Source organism: Ostrea edulis, chromosome 6 (genome assembly GCF_947568905.1).
Source record: "Ostrea edulis chromosome 6, xbOstEdul1.1, whole genome shotgun sequence".
NCBI classification, from domain to species: domain Eukaryota; kingdom Metazoa; phylum Mollusca; class Bivalvia; order Ostreida; family Ostreidae; genus Ostrea; species Ostrea edulis.
Genome location: NC_079169.1, coordinates 77,088,318 through 77,104,648, shown reverse-complemented (window position 1 = coordinate 77,104,648; position 16,331 = coordinate 77,088,318).

Here is a 16,331-nt window from a genome sequence, read left to right as displayed (position 1 = left end):
CAGTGGAAAGATTTTTGTTTCATTTTCAAAAGAGGACGTCATTAGACATATCTACCGGGTAGCTGCAGAACTGTAGCTCTCTGGAAAAAATTGGGACAAACCACCCCAACCCCAAAACTACAATTCTGCAACTACAGAATGTCTTGTATATGTGTAATGACGCTTTGGAATTTCGATTTAGGCCCAGGAGGTTCCAATAAGGGCCAAAAGTAGTCGAAGTCGAATTAATGCTTTTGATTTTTTACGATAGATCAAAGGCTAGACTTTGACATCATACACAGTTGCTAAAGACACCACAGAGTCCTTCATATCTGCTTCGTACTTAGATATTCTATTGAAAATAAATATTAACGGCAAACTAACAACTCAACTTTATGACAAGCGGGATAATTTTAGCTTCTCCATCGTCAACTTTCCATATCTATGTAGCAATATTCTTTTATCACTTACATGCAAGGTGAAGATAACGAACAGTGACATATGGTGTTTATGTCTCTCAACTGATTCTATACGCAAGAGCTTGTTCTGCGTATAGTCAGTTTTTATATCGAGGCAGGCTACTGACAAACAAGTTGATGTTACAGGGGTTTCATCAGTTTCGTTTAAAGTCAGCATTTCGCAAATGCTATGGTCATGATCTAGTTTGCCAATACAAATAAGAAACAAATTCAGTGTACTTTCCCAACTAAATGAAGAAACAGTTAAAGAACACTGGTGTTGGTTGCCTGAGGGACACTGAACAGACCAGTACCACTCCCCCAGATTCCACCACCCAGCTTTTAGACAGTAATACTGGCCCGCCAACCAAGACAGAGGTCACCAAATCTATTAAGTCCCTCAAGTTGGACAAAGCAGCAGGTTCCGAAGGAATACCACCTGAAGCACTGAAAGCAGACATCCAACTATGTTGCATCCCCTCCTACACAAGATCTGGGAACAGGAAACAGTGCCAGAAGACTGGAAGAAAGGACACCTTGTGAAGCTGCCAAAAAAGGAAAGTTGCTAGCCAGGATCATGTTGACTCTGTGTGAAGAACAGGCAGGCTTTCGTCAAGACAGATCCTGCACCGATCACATTGTCACAATGAGAATAAGCATAGAGCGGTCTATGGAGTGGCAAACACCCCTGTATGCCGTCTTTGTCGATTTCCAGAAAGGATTTGACAGTGTTGACAGGGATACCATCTGGAAACTCATGCATCACTACGGATTCCCATGCAAATTTGTCTCCATCATCCAACAACTTTACGAAGATGCCACATGCCAGGTCGTACATGATGGGAAGCTGACGGAACCTTTCTCTGTAGGAACCGGTGTTCGTCAAAGCTTCTTACTCTCGTCGACAATTTTCCTGATAGGGATCGACTGGGTAATGCGACAATCCACAGCAGACGACCAGAAGACAGGAATCCAGTAGACCTTCACTACACTGTTGGAGGACCTGGACTTTGCTGATGACATCAGTCTTCTTTCCCACAAGCAACAAGATGCTCAAGAGAAGTTGTGCCGTGTTGCAAAAGAAGCAGGAAAGACAGGCTTCCAGATCAACACAAAAAAGACAGAGGTGATGAGAGTAAACAACCGGCAACAGAACCCACTACGACTTGGACAGGAAAACATCAAGGAAACAGACAAGTTTGTCTATCTCGGTAGTGTGGTTAGCAAAGGTGGCGAGGACATAAAGAGTTGCATCAACAAAGTCCGACAGGCCTTTATTGTCCTCACACCAATCTGGAATTCCTCTGCATTTTCACTCCACAACAAAATCATAATTTTTAACACCAATGTGAAATATGTCCTTTTTTATGGCTCTGAAACTTGGCGAACAACGAAAAGAAACACCAATAATCTCCAGACATTCATCAACAGATGTCTCCGACGCCAAATTCAGAACTCTGAAATAAGACCAAGCAAGTTTCGATAGACCTGGAAATCAGAAAACGGAAGTGGAGGTGGATTGGCCACATTTTTCGAAAGTCCTCGTCAAACGTCACCAGACAAGCCCTTGAATGGAACCCGCAGGGCAAAAGAAAAGTAGGAAGATCCAGACAGAACTGGCGCAGAAGCGTAAACGAAGAAGTGAAGGCTGCTGGAATGACAAAGGCTGAGCTAAAGAGGATCGCCCAGAACCGTGTACGTTGGAAGAGTTAATGCGTACTTGAAAATTCCATTAGTTTTACGCCATATTTCGTTATAAAAATACAGTTAAACATGGGGCGTTCGGGCCTCCATCATGTGACCAACAGACGCCTTGTTTCTCCGATTTTTTCCTACGCTCCTCTAAATTGAAATCCTAAATCCACACATGATTTGCATTGAAGAAGATAAATTAATTTATAAAATGTTGAATGTAGCAAACATGAATATTATTAGATTTTGAGTTTCAACAGACATGATTCGGAAACATATAGTTTATGATCTATGTCACGTGCAAATGGCGATGTTATTTGCTGGACTGACTATACTGTGCATGTCGGCAACTCAGATTTGCATGTCGCGGATTTTAAACCAATCAATAATCAAAATATACACATATATAAATATTTGCAGCTGTAGCATATTCAAAGCAAAATAACTTGTTTTTATCAACTTATGTTATTAATATCTGGAAACCCATAATGAATTGCTTCTGTATTTTACACACTGCTAATCCGCGGAGTACTTGTTATAAAAAAAAACTTATAAAATCGTAAATTCACAATGTTTGTTTAATGATGAATAAAAACGGTATATATATATATGGGTGGGTGGGGGAGGGGACTCCAAAGTGCGATGGGACTCCAAAGTGTGATGATCACGCCAAAGTGCGATGGTCTGCGCGAAACCCCGATGATGTGACACGCCAAAGTGCGATGGTCCACACTCACGCGCTGAAGTGCGATGGTGTGACACGCCGAAATCGATTGGTTTGTAAACGACAGTGTTTTGGTACAGACTGAACCAACCGTGTGTTGTTTCACCAATATCAGTGCAAAATTCATGCACAAAAAATAAGAATAAGAACTTATTTCATTACCATTTAGTTGTTGTGTTATTAAACACAAAATTTTCCAACACTAAATCGTATAGAATGTTTTGTATTTTAACATACCCCCAGGAATTTAATACGTGTACATCAAAATAATAAATGATCACGAATTAAAGAATGTTTGGGCGAAGTAGAGAGTTCGACAACACATGTACTTTGCCGATCTTACTATCCTCAACAGTGTAAACCTTGCCGTAATTGTCGTCCATGTTGCATTTCTTTGGTTTATTTTGAAAGACGTTAAGAATGACGTCACAATGACGTGATGTCACAAACGTTTCTGAACTCCGTACCATCGGACTTTGTCCATCGCACTTTGGCGTCCGTAACGTTAACAAACCATCGCACTTTGGCGCAGACCATCGCACTTTGTTGGCGTGACCATCACACTATGGAGCGACCATCGCACTTTAGAGTCTTACTTTAGAGTCTTATATGCTGGGAGATTTGGTTCCGCAGGTCGTGAGTTCATCCACGAGCAGGGGCGGAAGTGGGTATACATATAATAGTGAGTTTTTCTGTGCTTTATAAGATATTTCTTCACTTAGGGCAATCATGTTTATTTAAAGGGACTGACTCAGGATTTTCTATAAAATTTTGTTTTTCACATCTGCTGTCTAATATGTTTAAAAGATTTCACATAAATATTAAGGTTATACATTATCACAGAAACTCATTTTAGAAAGTTCATTATTCGTTTGTAAACAAAGATTCGGTATGTTATTGTTTACGAAATTTTCAACAACAAAAAAATGGATATCGATCTAAGTTTATTATATTTTTCACATTTCAAGCATTCTTCGGGTAAAATATGTCATCTAAAATATTTGTGACTATGCAAAATTATGATGCTTTATATCACAAAATTAATATTTCACTTGTTTGTTTGTATACATAAAAAGACTCGAGTCTTTGATTACATAACACAGATTTAAGGTTAAAATATAACTTTTATTCTTTCATTCAAAAGGTCAAAAGTTTGGTTGTCAATATTGAATGAATTATACATTTAATGTTTAACATCAAAAATTTAAAAAAAACATTTTGTTCAAAAATCGTGAACCGGACTGGTTTAAGAGTTCATTGCAATCTTTGTGCTTTATAACGTATTTCAAATGCAGTGTGTATCTTGTATGATCCTCTTAAATTTACGTCATTTAATGGCTGTATCCCATTTCCATTCTCAACGAACGTGTAGTGTGTGGCATTGTGGCGAGAATTCTGTGGTCATCGAAAGTTTTATGACTTGCCTAGATGGTCGAGCGGTCTAGCGCACTGATCGCACCCTGCTAAGAAATTTGGTTCCGCAGGTCATGAGTTCAACCCCGGGCAGGGAAGTGTATCCATATAGCAGTGAATTTCTATTTAGAAGTTTTATACAAGTTATCGCGAAGGAAATATTCTAATGAAACATTTAAAAATGATTTCTTATTTCTCCATGCACACTTTCTAACACAATTGTATATAGATCGGCCGCTCCTGTGGCCGATAAAGAAAAATATTGGAAATTAAAATATATTTAAATACAAGAAAGTCCACCTCGTCTGATGAATGAGAAAACCATCTACAGTATCAGTATTTCCTACTAATTAGAATGGTCGATTTTGTTACGGAGTTCATAATTGTCTAGGAATTTGAGAAGTATATAATTAATCAGCAAATTGTAAATTTAGGGCGCTCCTTTTAAACATCTGTTTAGTATTACCGTTAAATCCATTCAGAAGAGAGAAAAAAAATTAAATTTCTCTCAGCAGATGTGACTTACAGCTCAATATTTTGAACTCAGTCTGTGAACTAGAAGCAGAAGCCCTCAGAAATCTAGTTGTATTATAAACATTTCATCATTGCAAAATGTGCAGTTACTGTGGATAGTATTTCAAAGAACGGTGTTAGAGCCGCATGATCTAATATGGCGACTGCAGTAGGCCTAATCAATTTTACTCTTGTTAATCACTGGAGTCGTTTTGTGCCAATAAAAGTAACGAAAATGATGATGATAATAATAATATAAATAATAATCACTTATATAGCGCCTTATTATAGATAAACTATATAAAAGCGCTTTACACAAGTACAGCAAATAACTTATTTTCTGCCTCAGTGCCCTCGTCCGAAAATAAATATTTTCTTGACTATTTGATAATAAAACAAAACAGAAAAAGTGAATAGGTTGGCTGCGTTCATTACAAGATCGCTTTTAATAAGCAAACATCAAATCAACAAAGCTGGAAAATCACTAATGAAAGCATATGAATTCAAAACTGAAAATGGGCTGGGTGGAAGGGAAGGCTAAGGCACAGAAATACTTTGTTGCTTGTAACGAACTTCGTACTGCCCGAAAACTGATCAGTAGTAGTTTATATACTAAGCGCAAAAGTGCTCGTGCATAAGCTCAAAAACCCGCGAAATGTATTTACGGAAAATAACGAAAAATGACGAAATCTAAAGCGTAAAGAAATAAATATATATATTAAAACAAAATTTAAAAAACTTCACTTATCTATAAAAAGAGTCAGAGTCCTAAATTCAAATACTCAATAAAACCATAAATGTATATACATCGCACAGGAAGGCTTTTAAAAAATATATCACCCGAGATCTTTTTAAAATATTGACTTAGCGCGTGTATTCAAAAGATGAAAAAGAAACAACATGGAAAATAAAGAAATTTTACAGAAATGGTAAGTAAAAAGGTATTTTGTATATTTATGTGGTTATATCTTGAATTACTGCAAATAATAGCTTCTCTAGTATAAGCGCATTTATCCAAGGGCCCGTTCATAGTGTTTGTTATTCCGGAATTTTCCCGGTATGGTAAACCTACTCTGAAATTAGCGCGTGCTCCTGCTTCCTCTCAAAAGTTTCATCTTCCAGAGAATATCTGCCTGAAAGAAAGAACAATTTCTGAAAAATGTTCACAACAGTCTACTTTGAAACCTTACAAATAGCACTAAGGAAACATTAAATAAATATTAGAAGTGTTGACTTTACCTTAACTAAAATTATTATTAATTATAATTAGTATTAGAACTTCAATGGTGTTCATTAAATACTGTTAACTCTTAAAGACAATATACATGAAGTTGATCATTTTGTTCATAAGATCTTAAAGTCAATCACTAATACAATGAATTAATCTAAACCTCCAAAATATCATCAAACATTTGAAATAATGCAAATGTAATGGCAGGTAATGTGCATTCTAGTATATTTTCTACAAGTAATGCATTACATTACCACTACTTGTAATGCAAAAAAGGCCCATTACACAGAAATCGGCTGTCATTACATTACCAATATACATTACCATTACCCCAGGCCTGCTACCGACCCAACCTAACTAATTTAAAGTACTCCTTTCATTCACCCACCTCGAACACCAATAACTCATTTCACGCCACAGTTGGATCCCCTTGCACACTTTTCAATCGTCAAGCAAGCCCAACACAACAACCATGGTTTCGAACTCCAGTCCTGGCCAACACCAATACATTTTTGTCATCGGTCATTCTCCCATAATTCATCATGCCTCGGACACTTAAGGTCAATCTCCAGATCGCGTCTCGGCCAATTAACACTGTTGCCATAAGTACATTTTTTCAATGTGCTTTTCTAGCCAAGATCAACTTTAAAAATCCCTTCCGCTTATTTCCAATCTATCCATGATTTTGAGCTTTAGGAATATACATTACGGGCGCATATAATGATATTACATCGACAGATTGTTTAATATATTTTCCACATTCTTAGAATGGACAGTCAAATTCAGAACGCCACTATATCAGAATAGCGAATCATTTAGTTAAGTTGTGTATACTTGGCTTCAATTCGTAGACCATTTTAACGGCATTGTGTACTTTCCGGACAACAAATGAGGCTCAAGTTCAAGTTCAGTTTATTCACTCAAACCATATAATGGTACACGAGGAACACACGTATCATTACATCTATACACTTGTCAGAGGTTATATAAGAGATAAAATGTAGGTCTAAATATACAATATATACAAAGTATGTTATAATGGAAAGAGACATGGTTCACGGCATGGAGGATATACTATCCAACTATATCATATATTTTTAGAATAAACATACATGAATTTTTTTAATGTTGTAAAATTAGTATTCGACATAAGTTCGCAAAACTTGATGACATTTGATGATGTACACCAGACACCTTACAACTCTACAGATGGCGCAGGATCAGTCATCCTTGGTTGTGGGGGTTACTCCCAGGGGCAACGGGTTCACGTATCGTGGCCATCTTTATGGTTAACACCCCCACTTTTGCGGAATATAACTTTTCTAGGATCGGTACCTATTGCATTGACGTTTAAGCTATTGGTCTCAATCCACAGAACAAAAATGGCATTCTACAAGTAGACAACATTGCAATATTGTACACATCCTGAACAGTCAGTTTGCGAATCACCTGAGGTTATGTGTTTTATCACGGCATTGGTTTAATGGCATCATATGACGTATGTAGCTCGGCCTTTGAAACATTCCACAGCCTACATAACCTACAACAGACATGGCTGTCACCAGATATGCACATTACACGATTCATTGCCTATCTATCCCCTTCCGGTTACAAATACTCAGCTGCTACATCATGTATTGCAGCCACAAGTTTTTACGCCAAAACATTTCACAACGCTGACCCTCAGATAACTTTTTCCTTAGAAAGCAGCTTCAGGGTATACAAGAACCCTCAATCATAAAGATCCACGGCGGCCCTTAAATTTACACCTCATTATTAACAGGTCATACCATATGTGAAACCAAGTTATTTACTGCTTCTGTTACACTAACGTTTCATGCTTTCATACGTATTGATCAATTGACACTGTCTAGGGGCAACACTGCTAAAGTTCCACGACATTTTTGTTACATCAGGCCAAAATCCAACTCGCAATCAAACGTTCAGACAGACCTATTGAGCGTTGGAATTCACTCCGCATTCTGGGATTTAACGACGCAACATGCCCTTTGCAGCTATGAGTATTACGTGGAACACTCTTCCAAAACAACCCTTTGTTTACTTACTTTGGGGGACAACCCACGACTCGCCATAAATTTATTACAATATTAACGCGGTGCCTTGGTATCTTGAGGATTTACAGCGCCACTTGTGACTCCCACTCAATTAGAATAGGGGCAGGAACTACACTCAATTAGAATAGGGGCAGTAACTATACTTGCTAAGCAAGGCGTTCATAGTGATGTCATTCAAGCACCAGGCCGATGGCGTTCACACGTTTCATGAATATGGTAGTTAAATTTACTTGAAACCTTTTTGCGTGTTAAATTGTACTATATTTATATAGCTAAAGCAAACCAAGCATATTGGGTATAATCCAAGTTTCGATCGTTGGATCTTCGGAAGGGGGGAACCAAGACCTTGTCTCAACTTTCCACACTGTACAGAACAATCAGAGGAATGAAAGGCGAAGATAACAGTGATCAATCTCATAACTCCTATAAGCAATACAAAATAGAGAGTTGGGCAAACACGGACCCCTGGACACACACGGGGTGGGTTCAGGTGCATCCCCTGTCGACCGGTCACACCCGCCGTGAGCCCTATATCCTGATCAGGTAAACGGAGTTATCCCTAGTCAAAATCAGTGTATCAACAACGGCCTGACAATCAGTATGAAACACGTCAGACAGCAGTTGACCCATTAATAGGTTGTATTGACGAACTAGATCGTTATAACGACCATTGAATTTCCAAAATACTTACTTAAATCGAGACTGTTGAAACCCTTGTACCATCAACTTGTTTGTCAGTAGCTTGCCTCGATTTAAAAACTGACTATACGCAGAACAAGCTCTTGCACATTGAACCAGCTGAGAGATATAAACACCATATGCAGGTGATAATGGAACGTTTCTACATAAATATGGGAAGTTGACGATGGAGAAGCTGAAATCATCCCGTTTGTCATACAGTTGAGTTGTCAGTTTCCCGTTAATGTCTACTTTCAACAAAATATCTAAGTATGAAGCAAAAGTGGACGACTCTGTGGTGTCTTTTATTTCGAGCTCACAGGGATATATCGAATCGACATATGAGTGAAAGTTATTATTGTTAATAGACAAAACGTCGTCGATATATCTAAATGTCGAATTGAAGGCCACAGCAAGAGATTTTTTCTTCTCGCGTAGAAGTTTTTGAATAAATTCTGCTTCATATGAATATAGAAACAGGTCAGCCAACAAAGGAGCTCAATCCGCGCTCACGGGAACCCCAACAGACTGCAGGAAAAATTGATCACCAAAGACCACGAAGACACTGCCAACGAGGAAATCTAGCACTCTCCTTATTTCAACTTCAGAGTGATATGAACATTTCCCTTCTCCATTTCTGTTGAAGAAGCAACTGTCCATGATGTCAAAAAGTCTAGTCCCTAATTTATCGTGAGGAATGGTCGTGCACAGTGTTGAAAAGTCATACGTTTTGATGTTGTTGATTTGGGAAAAGTTCCGCGATTAGCTCCCCAGAATCACTCAGAATCCACATTTGATTAACACCACTTCTGGCATATGTAGTCGCACAGTAAGTTTGAAGTTTCTCCTTCACAGCTGTTAATATTTTCGTGAGGAGCAAAGATAGGGGCTTGGTAGATCACTTACTGGATCCTGCAATGTATCTTTGCAAGAATTTTTATGTCCTTCTCAATTTCTCATGATGGTACACTGAGGGGCTAACACATTGGTCAGCCAAATACCGAACGATTGCTGCTGATTCTTATTGGATTGAGCTTTTTTTTAACCGAAACTCTCCATTTAGTGCCAAACCATTAAACTATCAAACCGGTTTGTAACTTAATAAAAGCTATTTTCAAACCATGAACTTAAATTCAAACTACTTTTTGATCAATAAATTCGCCCTTAATTAAATTTCGTCCACGTGTCTAAAAGTTATATTACAAAAAACCGAACTTGCGTTTCTTTTTCTTTTTTCGTGATGTAGGAAAATGCAAATGGAGAGAGGTATATTTTAGATTTTGTATGTACATGTATATCATAAATACATACCTTATACATGTAGTATATCACCTGAAATTTTTCGGAAAGCGTCATTTTCGGTTCGCGTGATACTTGAGCAATGAATTGTTATTTTTTTTTTAAAGATGCAACGGTGTGTGCATACAAATTGAATTTGTTTGCACACACAGTTGCAGGTATGAGACTACATCTTAAATATTAATTCATTGCTAATATTTACATTTTTAAATCCTTTTTTAATGTTTGGGTAAGTAGCTGTTCCAGCCAAGGAAGAAAAAATTGTGATGTCATAACGTAAAAGAAAAGAGTGCATATTAATGCTGTAAAAATTCAATAGCTCAATATTGAATTGATTTTCAATTAAACATCACAAACATTAACAAAGTTGTACAATCTTAACTTTAAACAGTTTATATTTTTTCAAATCTAAGATATAGTCACTATAGGTGTAGGCGGCCATGCTGTCATGCGCTTCGAGAAATTGATTGATTGTATCTTGTTTAACGTCCCTTTCGATAATTTTTCACTCATATAGAGACGTCACCAATACCGGTAATGAGCTTCAAATTAACGCCTATGCTCGGTGCTTACGGACATTGAGCAGTGGAGGTTCTTTAGCGTGCCACACCTACTGTGACACCCATTTTTAAGGTCATCTCCGAGGGCCCGTGACATTCACAACTGATGCTGAGCGTTTGGCGATGGAACTGTCACTACTTGTTTTAACGACTTCTAAAGGTCTGTCGCGCCAGAGATTCGAAACCCGACCTTCCGCATGCGGGGCGAACGCTTTACCTCTAGACCACCGCGGCGGTTTTGAGAAATTGAGAGTACAATTACCGAATGAAGAATTGTTGAAAAACCCCAAATCTTGTGTTTGTTGATATTAACCACAAAGTAAGATCAACTTCTCTAGGCATCGAGTGAGGTGCACTTATGTTGTCTGAGACGGGAATAGGCAACAAAGCTTTGTTTTCATTCTGTACACGCGCGGCCGAGTACAGGAACCGGTAATTTTGTATGTAATGATAAGGGGTAATGATAATTTTATTAGGGGGTGGTATGGTATACACCCCTACTATTACCGGTTCATGTCGACCAAGATGCAGACGACATGTTCGACAGTATTCATACGCCTAATAGATGTATAGTGATTCGGTTTTTGCATTTATAAGCATATATCATTAAAAACTCTCTAATGCATTTTATCAAAGGATTAAAATATTTGAATAGCAGTTCCGGGCATGTTGAGACGGTGGACAAAAAAAATAAGACACGTCATAATTTAAAATTACAGAGTTTATTTGCAGCATGCAAGGCTTTTTAGATTGTGAGTTAGCTATATTGGGAGATGCACTCTGGTGCATCAAAATTGGTACCGTATAAGTTTTACCTTACAGGAAAAGATAGAGTAAGTTTTATTTTTTTTTCAGAACATAAGCCTGTAAATAAGCGAGTTGAAATTACGACCATTTTAAAGCTTCCAACCTAGTTGGCTATTTTCGTATGTGAAGACCCAGACACCTGTCTACAAGGTCTAGAAAAGTGGGAATGTAAATACACCTGTAGTAGAAACAGTGGGAATGTAAATACACCTGTAGTAGAAACAGTGGGAATGTAAATACACCTGTAGTAGAAACAGTGGAAATGTAAATACACCTGTAGTAGAAACAGTGGGAATGTAAATACACCTGTAGTTGAAACAGTGGGAATGTAAATACACCTGTAGTAGAAACAGTGGGAATGTAAATACACCTGTAGTAGAAACAGTGGGAATGTAAATACACCTGTAGTAGAAACAGTGGAAATGTAAATACACCTGTAGTAGAAACAGTGGGAATGTAAATACACCTGTAGTAGAAACAGTGGGAATGTAAATACACCTGTAGTTGAAACAGTGTGAATGTAAATAAACCTGTGGTAGAAATAGTGGGAATGTAAATACACCTGTAGTAGAAACAGTGGGAATGTAAATACACCTGTAGTAGAAACAGTGGGAATATAAATACACTTGTAGTAGAAACAGTGGGAATGTAAATATTGAAATATAAACTTGAAACTATAAGTCTATGGTTTTTTAATGTAAACATTTACACAAGTGATTGTAACTCTACGATACCGCAGATAAGGGGAAAAAACTAATGAATGTAATAACTGCATATGAATTTATGTTTACTAAAAGCATAACATTAAGATTAAATGTAGGCCCCTAACATTCAATTGATTTCATATTTATTTCTTAGAGGTTAGCACAACCCAAATAGAATGTTTGTTGAAATGTCCATATTTATCAGCAGTTAAACTTATTCCAAGTTTGTTTAAAGCTTGAACATACAATTTACCTAAAAACAACAAATCTAAGCTCCACCTAACTTAAGGTACATACATATATGTAGCACTTCATCATGTCAGTACTAAGTACCGAGTAAAATGTATTCATTGATAAATCTTACGAAACATTGTTAATAGATCTTGACATCTGCAATGCATTTTTGTTTTGAATATTATATGTGTATTTTGTTGTTTTTTTTGATAAATTTTCCCGTAGATCAATTCATTCCAAAATAATCAGGGGACCCGGTTTAGAATAGTCTTCCGTACACCTTACTTGTCGTAAAAGGCGACTAAATGGGACGGTCCTTCGGGCGAGACCGCAAAAACCGAGGTCCCGTGTCACAGCTGGTGTGGCACGATAAAGATCCCTCCCTGCTCAAAGGCCATAAGCGCTGAGCATAGGCCTAAATTTTGCAGCCCTTCACCTGGCAATGGTGACGTCTCCATATGCAGTGGCGGATTTAAGGGGGGGGGGGGCAGCCGGCGCGCACCCCCCTAAAATTTTCAAATTTAGGTAAATTTTGGTATCTTGTTTAGAAAAATGTACTAAACGATAAATTAAGCAGTAATTTCTTCCACTCCTGGAGAAATAAATGACAAAATATTTTGATTTCTTGAAATTGCTTTATTGGGAGAACTTAAATTTTCCAAAAACCCTTAAAGTTTGCCTCATATTACTAATTTTACCTTATTAGAAATGATAGAAAATAGTACAAATTACTTAAATAGGAGACATATTTCAAGCCCTATAAAATCTGTAAAATCCAAGAGCTTCCAAGGGCTTCGCCCCCTGCCCCCCCCCCCCCCCCCCCCCCATGTGCTTCGCCCTGAACCCATTGAACCCTGCCTCATAAAGTGGCGCCCCCCCCCCCCGTAACCACAATTCCTGGATCCACCCCTGATATGAGTGAAAAATTATCGAGAGGGAAGTTAACCTCGTGACTAAAACTCTTTTTATACGCCCGTCGAAGACATGACGTATTATGGTATGGAGTCGTCCATCCGGACCTGGTGGACAGGATACAGACCGAACCGTATGCTCCAGGATTTTACAACTTCGTACATTTGATCACAATGATGAGAGGAAGATGCCTATTGTTTTTCAAGGTCAAAGTCGTAGGATCACTTAGTAGGAAAACCTAGTAGGAAACCTTAAACCGAACCGTAAGCTCCAGGATGTTTAACTTGGTACATTCAATCCCCATGATGAGAGGAAGATGCCTATTGTTTTTCAAGGTTATAGGTCAAAGATCAAGGTCACAGTATCACTTAGTTGGAAAACCTTGTAAGCAGGATACAAACTGAACCGTAAGCTCTAGGATATTTTAACTTGGTACATTCGATCACCATGGTGAGAAGATGCCTATTAGTTTTCAAGGTCAAGGTCGCAGTATCACTTAGTATGAAAACATTGTAGGTAGTATACAAACTGAACTGTTGGGGCTAGGACCGTTAAACATTGTACACATACACTTTATGCCAAGTGGTGGATGCCTATTGTTTCTAAAGGTCAAGGTCGTAGTAGCAGGATGCAGACCGATTCGTTGGGGCAAGGACCATTAAACTTGGTACACATACATCTTCCCTGTCATGATTGTGTGCAGGATTGGACAAAACAAGATGGCAGACGGCATTTCCAAACAAAGGTAGGCTCTTAAAACTCTTCATTTTACCGACTTATTAGACGACGAATTTATGAATTTAAAACACTTCCTGACCAGGGAGGCATCATTAAGTTGATTGGTTGTTGGAATTCTTACTCATGTACACGTACAACTCTAAATTCATTGATCGAAGTTGACGATGTTGCCTCGATAGAATTCGAAGCGGGCGAAGATGTTTCTAATCATGTTTTCATGCATTTTAAGAAAGATACTTTAGGTAAAATAGACTCTGCACATATCTTTTGATGAAAACTTGAACCAGTGTATGCGATTTGTCCCTTAAATTGCCTTGGTTAAATAGATATCTTGACTTGAACATTTGCTAATGTGCAGGATTGGACTATGGTCGTTTCCACAATAAACGTGCCGGATTGGACCTCAATTTTGGTTCAGGATTGGGCCCTCTTTTTATCTTTATTTTCAAAATCCTTTATATTTTCGAATCTCAACTTCACTTTATCATATTTTAGTTTGATTAATGTAGCTTATTAGATTCTCAGACATTTCCAACATGACCATGGTGTATTTTGAATTTTTGTTTTACTGTTATCAAATTACATCGTCGTTTAAGTTCCTAACGACGACAATTGCTACTGTAAAAATATCCATTCGCTATCTCCTTCAAATTGAACCAATATAGCAGATCTATACATGAATCATCAATCTTTGCTTGCGACAGATGTAACGTTGACTGTTCGTATCCAGGATATATAAGGCCATTTTGACCTATAAAGCACGTGAGAAATTATCATCACTTTAGAATCCTCTGTAACAATATAAATTCGACGTTTCCTGAATTCAATTAACCCGCTTACATATTCCCTAATTCCAAACTCTGTTATATAGATTTTCTCCTTTGTTTCAGGTATCAAGCCCTAGAACTTCATTCCATGAGATGGGTACACTTTGAATGTGCGAAATTTGTGGTGAGGAATTCAAGACCAATTCTGAATTGCGTAGGCTTGTAAAAAGGAAACATCAGTCAGGAAAATTGTCTTCGTTTGTGACCAGTGCAACACACACTTTTGCCCATTATAAAAGAAACTCGAAGTAAAAAAAAAAATTACATTGTTTTCTGAATACACGAGGTGCATACATATACCATGGCAGCCGTTTTATATATTCGTTTATGTACATTGTGAAATGATTATTTTTACGGTAATATGTTTTGTTTTACAGAGATACTACTAATCTTTTACATTGCATTTTACACATGTTGATTTGTCATTTCATTGAACCAGAAGTGTTCTTAAGTTTTACTTGTTATTAAATATATTTCAATGTTATTGTGTTTGTATTGAACTGATAACAACTAGTGAAAAAATTGTATTGAAGAGTAACCTCTCATCTGAGCAGCAAATATTGAAGAAGAAAAAACACCATGGACAAAACTGCTTTTCATTTAGGTTCATATATCAGCTACAGGAGTTATATTGCGAATTTCTGAGAAAATATCCTTTTTATGCCCCCGAGATCGAAGATCGGGGGGCATATTGTTTTTGTCGTATCTGTCATTATGTCTGAAACTTTAACCATGCTAATAACTTTTGAGCAGTGAGTGATAGAGCTGTGATATTTCACATGAGTATTCCTTGTGACAAGACCTTTCCGTGGGTACCAACATTTTTGACCCCTTGACCTAGACCTTGGAGTTTGACCTACTTTTTAAAAAGTTTAACCTTGCTAATAACTTTTGAACAGTAAGAGATAGAGCTTTGATATTTCACATGAGTATTCCTTGTTGCAAGATCTTTCCGTTGGTATTGAACCTTTTGATCTTGTCATTTGACCTACTTTATTTTTATTTTTTTTTTACATTTGTCATAACTTGTACATGGTAAATATTAGAGCTTTCATATTATACATGAGCATTTCTTTTGACAAGATCTTTCTACTGGTACCAAGATATTTGCCCTTGTGACCTTGGCCATCTTCGGAATTGGCCATTATCGGGGGCATTTGTGTTTCACAAACACACCTTGTTATTTTCTTTCATCAGTATATGCACTCCAAGGTTGAATTCAATGTAATTACAAGAAACGAAAGGTTTTAAAATACAAAAATGCTGATATTTACTACCGTAAGTAATTATCCTTGTAAGTGAATTGGCCTCGATATCTTTCACGACATATGCACTCAAGATTATTAGAATTAAAATGATAAGGAATTTTTTTTCAAAAGATAATAAATCCCGTTTTAACAATCAAAACTGGTTCCAGCAGAAGCATACACATGAAAGGCACAAGTGCATGTGGACAGATGATTAAGTATTGAAAACATGAACACCTC